Below are 13,876 nucleotides of genomic sequence, written 5' to 3' on the forward strand. Positions count from 1 at the left end.
CACCTTATCTTTGATAAAGGAGGCAAGCATATACAGTGGAGAAAAGACAGCCTCTTCAATAAGTGGTGCTGGGAAAACTAGACAGATACATATAAAAGAATGAAATTAGAACACTCCCTAACACCATACACAAAAATAAACTCAAAGTGGATTAAAGACCTAAACGTAAGGCCAGACACTATCAAACTGTTAGAGGAAAACATAGGCAGAACACTCTATGACATAAATCACAGCAAGATCCTTTTTGACCCACCTGCCAGAGAAATGGAAATAAAAACAAAAATAAACAAATGGGACCTAAGGAAACTTGAGAGCTTTTGCACAGCAAAGGGAACCATAAACAAGATGAAAAGACAACCCTCAGAATGGGAGAAAAGATTTGCAAATAAAGCAACTGACAAAGGATTAATCTCCAAAATATACAAGCAGCTCATGCAGCTCAATATCAAAAAAACAAAGAACCCAATCCAAAAATGGGCAGAAGACCTAAATAGACATTTCTCCAAAGAAGATATACAGACTGCCAACAAACACATGAAAGGATGCTCAACATCACTAATCATCAGAGAAATGCAAATCAAAACTACAATCAGGTATCACCTCACACCAGTCAGAATGGCTATCATCAAAAAATCTACAAACAATAAATGCTGGGGAGGGTGTGGAGAAAAAGGAACCCTCTTGCACTATTGGTGGGAATATAAATTGATACAGCCACTATGGAGAACAGTATGGAGGTTCCTTAAAAAACTAAAAATAGAACTACCATATGACCCAGCAATCCCACTACTGGGCATATACCCTGAGAAAACCGTAATTCAAAAAGAGTCGTGTACCACAATGTTCACTGCAGCTCTATTTACAATAGCCAGGACATGGACGCAACCTAAGTGCCCACAGACAGATGAATGGATAAAGAAGATGTGGCATATATATATACAATGGAATATTATTCAGCCATAAAAAGAAATGAAATTGAGTTATATGTAGTGAAGTGGATGGACCTAGAGCCTGTCATACAGAGTGAAGTAAGTAGAAAGAGAAAAAGAAATACCATATGCTAACACATATATATGGAATGTAAAAAAAAAAAAAAAGTGGTCCTGAAGAACCTAGGGGCAGGACAGGAATCAAGACGCAGATGTAGAGAATGGACTTGAGGACAGGGGGAGGGGAAGGGTAAGCTGGGACGAAGTGAGCGAGTGGCATGGACTTATATATACTACCAAATGTAAAACAGATAGCTAGTGGGAAGCAGCTGCATAGCACAAGGAGATCACCTCGTAGTTTTGTGACCACCTAGGTGGGTGGGATAGGGAGGGTGGGAGGGAGATGCGAGAGGGAGGAGATATGGGGATATATGTATATGTATAGCTGATTCACTTTGTTATACAGCAGAAGCTAACATACCATTGTAAAGCAATTATACTCCAATATGGATGTTAAAAAAAAAACCAATGAGAAGCTTAAGAAATATCCTGACACAGAACTAGGGTATTCCACATGCTCTATTTCTTTTAGAAGATAACCCAAAAGGAATATATGATGATCACCAGATTTATTTAGCCACTTAAAGAAATAAGCAAAATGAAAGTACATTAACAGGGAAACAATTCCATCTAAAAGCATCTGATATTATAATGTACTTTAATTGATTATACTGAGTATATGTTCACCCTTATTTTCTTTTGAGGATACAACTTCTGTTTTCTCAGTGTTCACTCCATCCTTTAAAACCAGGGATGAGACAATGGCCCAAACATGGCCAATTAGAGCACTAAAACCTAGCCACAGAGATTATTTTACTGATATGCCTACATTGTGACCTACATCGGACCAATAACAGTTCTCTTTTATTTTGTCTAGGACAATTTGAGAAAAAGAAAGATTGCTGGCTAAAAGGCTTATATAAACCAGAGTTTGTGAATGTGATTTTCTTTGATACTAACTTTGCATGGGAAAAGCATGCCTGAGAATGAAGCAAACATAAAGGAGGAATACAGAGCTAAGGGCTGAAAAGGGTCAGATATGTGATGACCCTGATCAAACCTAGGATTGAGCCGTACCTGATGCTAGCTGATCCTAGGATGTTCCAAATTATGCTAGCTAATAAATACTCTGGCTCAAGCATTTTGAAATTGATTTTCTGTCATCTGCAGCAAAACGGTTATCACAGATATATTAATATAGAATATAGGCAGATCAAGATTTTCTCTGCTTATTTATTTATAATCAAGCATAAATGATCATTAAATCACATGAGGATTGGATTGTAGTCAAAGTATTTGAAAAACCATCCTATGTAAATTTGAAGGTGAAGATTAAAGAATAGTGCAATAGGGTTTAAAGGTACTATTAGGTACAAAAAATGTAATTATATAATTATATTGTTTTAACTAATTATATAATTCTATTTTGTTTCAAATTTAGGCCACATAAAAATCAAATTTAATATTATACGAATGGAATATGAATTATTAAAATAAGAGGTAAAATGATCTCAACACTCTAAGAAAGCAAAAATAATCAGTTCATTTATTTAAACGTATAAAGTTATTGATTTTTTAACAAAAGATTAAGAAGAAACATGAACAAATTGCAACAACTGCTAAGGAAAATGCTAACTATAGAACTGCCTTATAGAGTTAGAACGAAGAGATTAAAGGGATTCCTTTTGAAAATTCTACTGCTAAACAATACTTAATTTAAAGCTCTTCTCGAAACCTTAGGTGTACGTAGCTTCATGAGGAAAATGAAGGAACAGAGTGTTCCATTTTTATGGCTTTTTGCCCAAGGACAGGTCCAGGCACAGTGCTGGTCATCCAGAATTCACATAAAATGCCACAATTTACTGGCTTAATAAATTAGAGGACAGAGTTTTGGGAAACCACAGCAGCTGAAAAGTAAAAGTAATAACCGCAGATGGGAAGGCCCAGATTTTGTATATAAATCTCTCACCAATTTCTGGTTGATTCTTGAATCACATGTACTGCACATGTGCAAGGCCTCCCTACCACAGGGGAGACAGAGTTTGAAATTTGAGCTCAACCAAGTGCACTGCCTGTTTAAAGCAAAAAAGTCAACACTACTCACGGGAACATGATAGAATACACAGTCTATGAAACGCATCAATAAAATTTCCATGACGCAATTCAAAGTTACAAGACTTAACAAAGTACAGCATCTCCTATAACTATACTGAATGAAGTATATGAAAATACGCTCATAATAAATAGGCCACAAGGAAATTTCAACAGAGAAATAAATACTACTTAAAACCAGAAACAAATAGATTCTAGGACTTAAAATTATAATAGCTGAGCTACAAAAATTCACTTAATAGAGGATTGGAGATGACAGAAAAAGAGTAAGTGAATTCAGTGATAGATGAATAGGAATTTTCTAGCATCATTAGCTACCTGAAGGATAATACAACAAATCTAATTTTTTTGGATGTGGAAGCCTAGAGAGACAGGATAGAAAGAATGGCACAAAAAATATTTGAACGGACTTCAAGAAATATGTGATGCTATATTCTTATTTTTAAAAATTGTTTTAGCTATTCTAGTTCTTTTGACTTTCCATATAAAGTTTAGAATTATCTTGTTTATATCTACAAAAAAACCTTGCTAGGATTTCGATAGGAATTGCATTAAGCCTATATATAAATTTGGAGAGAACTGATTTTACTATGTTGATCTACAACCTATCATAGTGGTTTATCTCTCCATCTAGTTGTTCTTCTTTGGTTTATTTCATCAGAGTTGTGTAGTTTTCCTTATACAAACCCTGTATATTTGTTAAATTTATATATAAATATCTCATTTTTGAGTGAATGTAAATTGTATTGTCTTAAATTTTAGTTTTTACGTGTTCATTGCTCATCCATAGAAATACAACTAGCTGATTTTTGTGTGTTGATCTTGTATCTTTTGACCTTGCTGAAATGACTTCTTGTAGTAGCTTTTTCTTTTTCTTTTCCTTTTTTTGGGAGATTCCCTGGAATTTTCTATGTAGACAATCATATCATTTGCAAGTAGGGACAGATTTACTTCTTTATTTCTCAACTGCATGCCTTTAAATTTCCTTTTCTTGCCTCATTTTGCTCTCTAGGATTTCCTGTACTACACTGAATAAAAATGGTGAGAGAGGACATCTGTTTATTGCTCCCTTCTTAGGGAGAAAAGGTTCAGTCTTTGGCATTAAGTATGATACTGGGTTTAGGTTTTAGATAGATGCTCTTTATCAACTTGAGAGAATTCCATTCTATTCTTAGTTTGCTGAGATTATTTTATATCATGAATGAGAGTTGAATTTTGTCAAGTTGCTGTTCTGTATCATTTGGTATAATCCTATGGGTTTTTTTCTAAGTTAGTTAATACGTGGATGACATTGATTGGTTATTTCAATTGAAGTATAGTTGATTTACAATGTTGTGTGATTGATTTTTGAATATTGAACCAGCCTAGCATTCCTGAAATAAACCTCACTTGATCACTGTATTTATTTTAAAATATACTGCTGGATTTCATTTGCTAATATATGTTGAGGATTTTTGGATCTATGGTCATCAGAAAAGCTGGTCTTTGATTTTTGTTTTTACTTTTGACTTTGTCTGGTTTTGGTATCAAGGTAATATTGGCCTCATAAAGTGAAATGGTGGTATTTCCTCCTCTTCTATTTTCAATTCAACACAAGGGAATGTGTTGAACTGGTATTCATTCCTCTGTAAATATTTGATAGAATTCCCCAATAAAAGTGTCTGAGGCTGAAGATATCTTTTTCAGGAGGTTTTAAATTATGAATTAATTTTCTTTATTCGTTACTGGACTACTCAAATTTATTTCATCTTAACTGTGTTTTGGTTGGTGTCTATTTTAAGGTCAGAAATTTTACTACCTTTGCACTTTCTTTTATGGCTTTGATCTATTACTGTTTCTACATTTTCTCCTGTCAATTTGGGTAATTTATGCTTTCCTAGAAGATGTATCCATCCAATCCCATCTGTTTTCCTTTTTTCAGCTTTCTCCAAATTTTCGTGCCCACTGGTGATCATTTAAGTTCTAGGGGTATGTGCGTGTACATACACACACACACATACACACATATATACATATATACATATATATGTACACATATATACATATATTATGTATATATTCAGTGTCATATAGTTTATATATTTTGTTTGTGTTCAGGATTTTAAGTGTGTTTCAGTATGTTCATGTCTATTAAAAAGTATACGAGTTTAGGGGCTTCCCTGGTGGCACAGTGGTTAAGAATCCTCCTGCCAATGCAGGGGACACAGTTCGATCCCTGGTCCGGGAAGATCTTACATCCTGTGGAGCAACTAAGCCCATGCGCCACAACTACTGAGCCTGCACTCTAGAGCCTGCGAACCACAACTACTGAGCCTGCGTGCCACAACTACTGAAGCCCATGGGCCTAGAGCCCGTGCTCTACAACAGGAGAAGCCACCGCAATGAGAAGCCTGCGCTCCGCAATGAAGAGTAGCCCCCGCTTGCCGCAACTAGAGATAGCCCGTGCGCAGCAACAAAGATCCAACGCAGCCAAAAATAAATAAATAAAACAAATAATTTTTTTAAAAAAGTATACGAGTTTATCTCCACTTTTATCTGTTTTAAACATGTATAAACTGTAGTAAACAGAGATAATGAAGCTAACGTCACAGGAATGCTTACAATAGCAGGTAAAATCAATACTTCCAATAAATTCTTAATTAATAAGGCTTTAATAAAATAAAAACCTATCTAGCCTAAGAATCTGATAGAATAGTTTTTCAGAGCACTCGCATTAGACTGCTGCTAAAGTCCTTAATTCTGTTCATATTTACAGCTGCTGAAGCATAAAGCATCCCAATGAATAAAACAGCATTATTTAGCTCCCCAAACAGTCACCTTCAACAAGAAAACAAATCAGTCCAACTTAATGGAAATTAGTAGTTTTCTGTTTTGTAAACGTAATATGGAAACCTTTTATTGTGTTTAATTAACATTTGTGCTTATAATTCCCCCAGAGAAACACTTTTGTTATAATATTATGAAATGCTGCAGGGTCTAGAGGTATGATGGAATTAACAAATGCTTTAAAGACTAATTGGGTTTGAATGTCGCTGGTTCAATAATTTATTCAGTGGGTGCCCATGGCCACATTAGTTGACCTTCCTGAAACTTGGTTTATTCAGCTGTGAAATGGGTGTAGAAAATACGTGACCTTATTGGATTATGGTGAGCATTCAGTGAGAAAACATTTCATTTGTGGTGAATACATTTCTCATCTAATGACTGCCTAACCTTGATAAAGGTAGAGCAGGAATGGAGAAGAGAAAATTAAAATTGAGTCAGCTATTGGCTTGTTTATAGGACTCTCCCCCCTTCAAATGGTTTCTCTCACACGTAGAAAAAATAGAAGAAGAACGTTCAGATAATAACACATTGCTTTGAATCTAAGATGCCAACAGTTACAAAATATTTCCCAATTTTATAGAAGTCAAAATGTGATAAAATATGCACCCTAGAATTGATGATTTTTGGTAATACAGTACTCCCCCCATTATCCATGTGGGGTACATTCCAAGACCCCCAGTAGATACCTCAAACCATGGATAGTACTGAACTCTCTCTAAATATATGTACGCTTTTCCTACACATACATACATATGAAAAATTCATAACCTAGGCCCAGTAAGATAGTAACAATAACTAATAATAAAATAGAATAATTACTAATAATATACTGTAATATGCTACAGTTATAACAATATACTGTAAAAATATACTGTTAAATTTTAGAGAGTGCTATCGTAAGTTATGTGAATGTGTTCTCTCTCTCTGTCAAAAAATCTAACTGTAAAAATTTAATGCTTTTTCCATCCTAGCTAAGCACTTACCATGCACTATGGCCATAAATTTTGCAGTTTGAGGTGTGACAGTAAAACTAGCAGGAATTTCTTTTACTTTCTTTACAATTTCATGGATAGAAGATCTTAGCAACCTCAGCATACAATTTTTCTCTTTCCTTATTAAGTTGAGAACTTTTACCTTTTCACTTAAAGGGAGCACTTTCTGACTTCTCTTTGGCATATCCAAATTGCCAGCATCATTTTGCACAGAAAAGGAAACCACAAACAAAACGAAAAGACAACCCACAGAATGGGAGAAAATATTTGCAAACGAAGCAACCAACAAGGGGTTAATCACCAAAATACACAAACAGCTCATGAAACTCAATATAAAAAAAAAAAAACCAAACAACCCAATCAAAAAATGGGCAGATCTAAATAGACATTTCTCCAAAGCATACAAACATTTGGCCAAAAAGCACATGAAAAGATGCTCAACATCAGTAATTATTAGAGAACTAAAAATCCAGACTACAATGAGGTATCACTTCACACCGGTCAGAAGGGCCATCATCAAAAAATCTGCAAACAATAAATGTTGGAGAGGGTGTGGAGAAAAGGGAGACCTCCTACACTGTTGGTGGGAATGTAAATTGATACAGCCACTATGGAGAACAGTATGGAGGTTCCTTAAAAAACTAAATATAGAACTACCATATGACCCAGCAATCCCACTGCTGGGCATATACCCTGAGAAAATCATAATTCAAAAAGAGTCATGTACCACAATGTTCATTGCAGCTCTATTTACAATAGCCAGGACATGGAAGCAACCTAGGTGTCCATCGACAGATGAATGGATAAAGAAGATGTGGCATATATATATACAATGGAATATTACTCAGCCATAAAAAGAAACGAAATTGAATTATTTGTAATGAGGTGGATGGACCTAGAGTCTGTCATACAGAGTGAAGTAAGTCAGAAAGAGAAAAACAAATACTGTATGCTAACAGATATATATGGAATCTAAAAAAAAAATGGTTCTGGTGAACCTAGGGGCAGGACAGGAATAAAGACGCAGACATAGAGAATGGACTTGAGGACATGGAGAAGGGAAAGGGTAAGCTGGGATGAAGTGAGAGAGTAGCCTGGACATATATACACTACCAAATGTAAAACAGATAGCTAGTGGGAAGCAGCCGCATAGCACAGGGAGATCAGCTCGGTGCTTTGTGACCACCTAGAGGGGTGGGATGGGGAGGGTGGGAGGGAGACGCAAGAGGGAGGGGATATGGGGATATATGTATGCATACAGCTGATTCACTTTGTTATACAGCAGAAACACACCATTGTAAAGCAATTATACTCCAATAAAGATGTTAATAAATAAATAAAATAGCCCTAAAAAAAAAAGTACACAATTTCAGTGTTATGTCTTTAAAAGAAAACTCCTTGCTCTGTATATCATCTTCCCACTTCCAATAGTGAAAAATCTAGATGTTATGGTGATAAGTCAGTTTTAACCATGTTGATTAAGTCAACTTTCTTGGTGATGGAAGAACTAGATAGATGGTATCTGAGTCCTGTTGTTACTGCTTGTACTGACCTGAGTTTCATTTCTGGACAATCTGGCTATCATTACAAAGTTATGTGAAAGGAAGAAAATCTATCTTACTTAGACACTACATATTTGAGATCTCTTTGTTATATCATATGAGTGATTCTCAGAGTATTTTTTTCTTGGCCTTTTTTTTTTTTGGTGTTTGTATAATGTTAGAACATTCAAGATGTAATAGTAAATTTTAAGGGCATGAAGCGGAAAAAAAAAAAAGAACTACCATATGATCCAGCAATCCCACTTCTGAGCATATATCTGGAGAAAACCATAATTTGAAAAGAGACATGCATCCCAGTGTTCACTGCAGCACTATTTACAATAGCCAGGACATGGAAGCAACCTAAATGATCATCAACAGAGGAATGGATAAAGAAGATGTGGTATATATATACAATGGAATATTACTCAGCAGTAAAAAAAAAAGAACGAAATAATGCCATTTGCATCAACATGGATGGATCTAGAGATTATCATACTAAGGGAAGTAAATCAGAGCAAGACAAATATCATATGATATCACTTATATGTGGACTCTAATAAAAATGATAAAAATGAACTTTTTTAGAAAACAGAAACAGACTCACAGATCTCGAAATCAAATTTATGGTTACCAAAGGGGAAAGGAGGGGGAGGAATAAATTAGGAGATTGGGATTAACATATACACACTATTATATATAAAATAGATAACTAACAAGGACCTACTGTATAGCACAGGGAACTCTACTCAATATTCTGTAATAAACAATATGGGAAAAGATTCTGAAAAAGAATGTGTATATATATGTGTGTATATATGTGTGTGTGTGTGTGTGTATAACTAATTCTCTTTGCTGTACACCTGAAACTAACACAACATTGTAAATCAACTATACTCCAATAAAATTTTTAAAACAAATTTCTAGCATCAGATCTCTTCTGCTGCCTTGGGGCCATTTTTAAGTAAAATCAGGGCTACTTGAATACAAGTACCACGATACTCATGCTGATGTCGCAACAGTCAATCTGATAACTGAGATGGTTACTAACTGACTAACAGGTGGGATATGCTGGACAAAGGGATGATTCATGTCTTGGGCAGAATTGAGCAGGAAGGAGCACGATTTCATTACCCTACTCAGAATGGTGTGCAATTTTAAACTTAGGAATTGTTTCTTTCTGGAATTTTCCATTTAATATTTTCAGACTGTGATTGACCATGGGTAACTGAGACTGCAGAAAGTGAAACCATGGATAAGGGAGGACTGCAATAGTTAACAAATATTGAGTACTTACAGTACAATTTGTACTATTCCAAATGTTGTACAGATATTAACTTATTTACTCTTCATTAAAACATCAAGTAATTGCTATTGTTATCTCTATTTTGCAGAGATAAAGTAAGTCCTCAGCTAGTACAAACAGCTGAGCCATAACTGGGGAGGAGCCCTGGGTACTGAATCTACCTACACCAATCCATGGCCACTCCCAAGAGAAGCACACATGGCCATGAGATTCTTTCACGTAAGAGTCAAGGGTGGGAGAACTGAAGAAAGGGGTAATGGGGAACAGGAACTGGTATCATGTCGGTGTTTCCCACCATGCTCAAGTGTCTGTTATTTACTGATAATGCCTAGTGTTAAAGAGGGCTGAAATAAGTGTAACCTTATAAGTGAGTTAGGGAGACTTGAAATGAGAATCAAGTATTAAAATTATTCAAGTGAAGCCATTCTGGAAAAGAAAAAAAAAAAACTCACTGAGGGGCAGTTGCAAATCCCCTGGCAATCACTGATTTGTTTACTGTCTCTACAGTTTTGTCTTTTCCAGAATGTCATATAAATGGAAACAGACAGTAGGTAGCCTTTTCAGATTGTCTTCTTTCACTTAGCAATATGCAATTAAGAATCATCCTTGTCTTTGGCTTGATAGCTCATTCCTTTTTATCACTGAATATTATTGAGTTGTATGAATAAACCATGGCTTGTTTATCCATTCACCTGTTGAAGGATATGTTGGTTGCTTTCAGTTTTTGGTGATTATGAATGAAGCTGATATAAATATTTATGTGCAGGTTTTTGTGTAGATATGTTTTTAAATCAGTTGGGTAAATATCTGGAGGTATGATTGCTAAACTGCATGGTAAGATTATGTTTAGCTTTGCATTGGTTTCCTTCTTTTAGCTTGGTAACTTAAAATAAATCACTGAGCCTTAGTTTCTTCATCTGTAAAAAGGAAACAAATTGTTATTAACACCAAAAGCTGTTGTGAGATTTAAGAGAACATTTAACACAGTTCTTCATTCAGCAGGAATTAATCAGTGCTAGGTTAAGCATATTTATTATTATCTTTGATTTTATTATAAAAAGTTAAATATAAATTGACCCATGTTATTCAATCCAGAAACCCAAAACTTGTCCTTACATCACTCTCTCCTAAGTTGATCAGTCAAGAAGTCTCAGTGAATCCATATCTCAAATATCTCTTAAATATATTCTTTATTCTTTCTTTTCCTCAGTCAATGGTTTGAATCTAACTTCCACTGTTTTTCCTATGGATTACTACAGATCCTACAACTCCCCCTCTGCCTTCTTTTTCATCATTTCCCCATCTATTGTCTATGTTACTTGTTCCCAAATGCTGACCATATATGCCTAGAATAGTGCTGGACATATAGTAGGCATTCAATAAATATTTACTGTATAAATGAATACCCTCCAACTAGTGCTCAGAATGATAAAATGTCCAACACTCCTTTGTAAATAATGAAAATTAATGACAACTTGTGTGTACATGTACACATAAATATTACAAATACTTTTACACATTTTCACCTATGCATCTTGTGTTATCGCCGCTTCAAACGTATCTTAATACTTCTGTGCCACTGCCTATGCTGTTTGTTTATCTCTGTCTGGAACTTACCATATGCATCCCTTCACCCTACTGCACACTTTACCCATACCCAGATTCTATTGGGTGCCCTTCCCATATTTGTCTATACTATTGCTTTTCAAGCTTTAACATGTACATTAGACACCTGCAGATCTTTTCTTAAAATGCAGAGCCTGATTCAGTGTGTCTGGGGTGGAGCCTGAGAAGTCTGCATTTCTAACAAGTTCCCAGGGGATGCCGCTGCAGCTGGTACATAACACACTGTGTTACAGTTGTTCTTCTGGGCTATTTCCTCTAGACAAGGAAATCCTCTAATGTTATCTTTTATAGAAGTTATCATGTGATAACTTTCTTTAGTAAAGTAACTCGGGGTATTAGAAGGGGCAGTACACTGGAAGTCAAGAAATCTGGGATCATTTTTGCCTGTTTTTTGCCACTATGAAAATTTACTTGTGGAACTAAACATCAATTGGACCAATCAAACTACCTGATTTGTCACTGGTACTGAAAATACACTTCAGGTTCAATTTGCTTTTCTCTAGTTTATTTTTCAGATGTGTAATAGCTATCAGACACATATAATCGTTAGAAAAACATACATGTTGCATGATGTAACTTCATCTCCTGCAACTTCTAATGCAATATGCAATATTATGAGTTTATTTTCACTCATTTTTGTATATATATCTTTTATTTGCTGCTAAATTCAGTCCTATTCTATGATTCTGTTCGTATGTTATTATTTCCACTCACACATGCTTAAGCCAATATTCTTAAACTCCATTGTTTCTGGTGGTAGGTAGCAGAAATGGAAATAGAGAAAAATAAAATATTCACTAGATTTCTAAAGTATATTACTGTTTCTTCTAATTTATGAATATATTACAATTTTCCTCTAATCTAATTACTACAGTTTATTCCAAGGTTTTTTCTAAAACTGCACTGAATTATAAAGTTAAGTAATTAACACGTGCATGCTCTGTTGGGGGAGACTGAAAGGAAAGAGGTGTTCAGCCTAGAAAAACATTTCTCAGTGGATTTCCTATGAAGTCAATGTGTCTTGGGTTTAACTTTGAAACAAATTAAAAAATTTAAAAACTGAAAAAAAAAATGCACTGAAAACACTGTATTCATTTATATTTTTCATATGTTGCTCATGAGATTCTGGCATAGTAGTTTTGTTTATAATGGATTTTATTTTGTCAATATCAGCATCATCATTAAATGACTGAAATTTTGGCAACACAGTAAAGAGTATAGCAGGGATGGAATCACAAATCATGTCTAGGGATTAAGTTACAGGGGTCCTATAATAGAAATTGATGAAGACTGATTATTTAAGAATAATAATGGAGAGAGGCAACAGACAAAACCAACCAGCAAAACAGAAGTTTGAGTGTTCCCTCCTTCCTCACCAAATGCCCACACACCATTTCTATAAATACAGATTCCTTTACAACATCATTAAGATCAGGATATGGATTTTCTGTAATTTATACACAGACTTTCTTTTTTGACTTTGGATAAAGGGGCAGAAAGCAGCAGAATTCTCTCTTTGGGGTGATGATACCCAGCATAACCCATGTTAGAGGTACAAAAGGAAAAAACAAAAAAAGTAATTTTTTAAGTTGGATTTTTAAGCTTTTTTTTCTTGTTAGTCACCAATTTACATGAGGCCCAAACTAATAAATAGATCTTTCTAAAATGCTTGTTCCTGATGTATTGGGTTGGCCAAAAACTGCCTTCGGTTTTTAAGTAAAAGACATTTTTTATTTTCACCAAGAACTTTATTGAACAACGTATACACCCCTTTTGTTCCACTACCTGCTGCCATTTTTCAGGCAACTTCATAATTCCATCTTCCCAAAACCTTTTATCTTTCTGAGCAAAGACCTCTTCCAGGTGCCTTTTACAGCCATCCAGGGAATTGAAAATTTTTCCATTAAGAAAATTTCGTAAAGACCTAAATAAATGGAAATCCAAGGGTGCACTGTCTAGTGAATACGGCGGATGAATCAGAACTTCCCAGCCAAGCTGTAACAGTTTTTGCCTGGTCATCAAAGAAACATGCGATCTTGCGTTATCCTGATGGAAGATTATGCATTTTCTGTGGACTAATTCTGGACGTTTTTCATCGAGTGCTTTCAGGTGGTCTAATTGGGAGCAGTACTTGTAATTAATACTTCGGTTTTCCAGAAGGAGCTCATAATAGAGGACGCCATTCCAATCCCACCATATACACATCATCAACTTCTTTGGATGAAAACCGGCCTTTGGTGTGGTTGGTGGTGGATCATTTCACTTGCCCCAAGATCTCTTCCATTCCACATTATTGTACAGTATCCACTCTTCATCGCCCATCACAATTTGTTTTAAAAACAGAACGTTTTCATTATGTTTAAGTAGAGAATCGCATGCGGAAATATGGTCAAGAAGGTTTTTTTTTGCTTAACTTATGTGGAACCCAAACATCAAAGCGATTCACATAACCAAGCTGGTGCAAATGATTTTCAATGCTTAATT

This window comes from Balaenoptera musculus, chromosome X (genome assembly GCF_009873245.2).
Source record: "Balaenoptera musculus isolate JJ_BM4_2016_0621 chromosome X, mBalMus1.pri.v3, whole genome shotgun sequence".
NCBI classification, from domain to species: Eukaryota; Metazoa; Chordata; class Mammalia; order Artiodactyla; family Balaenopteridae; genus Balaenoptera; species Balaenoptera musculus.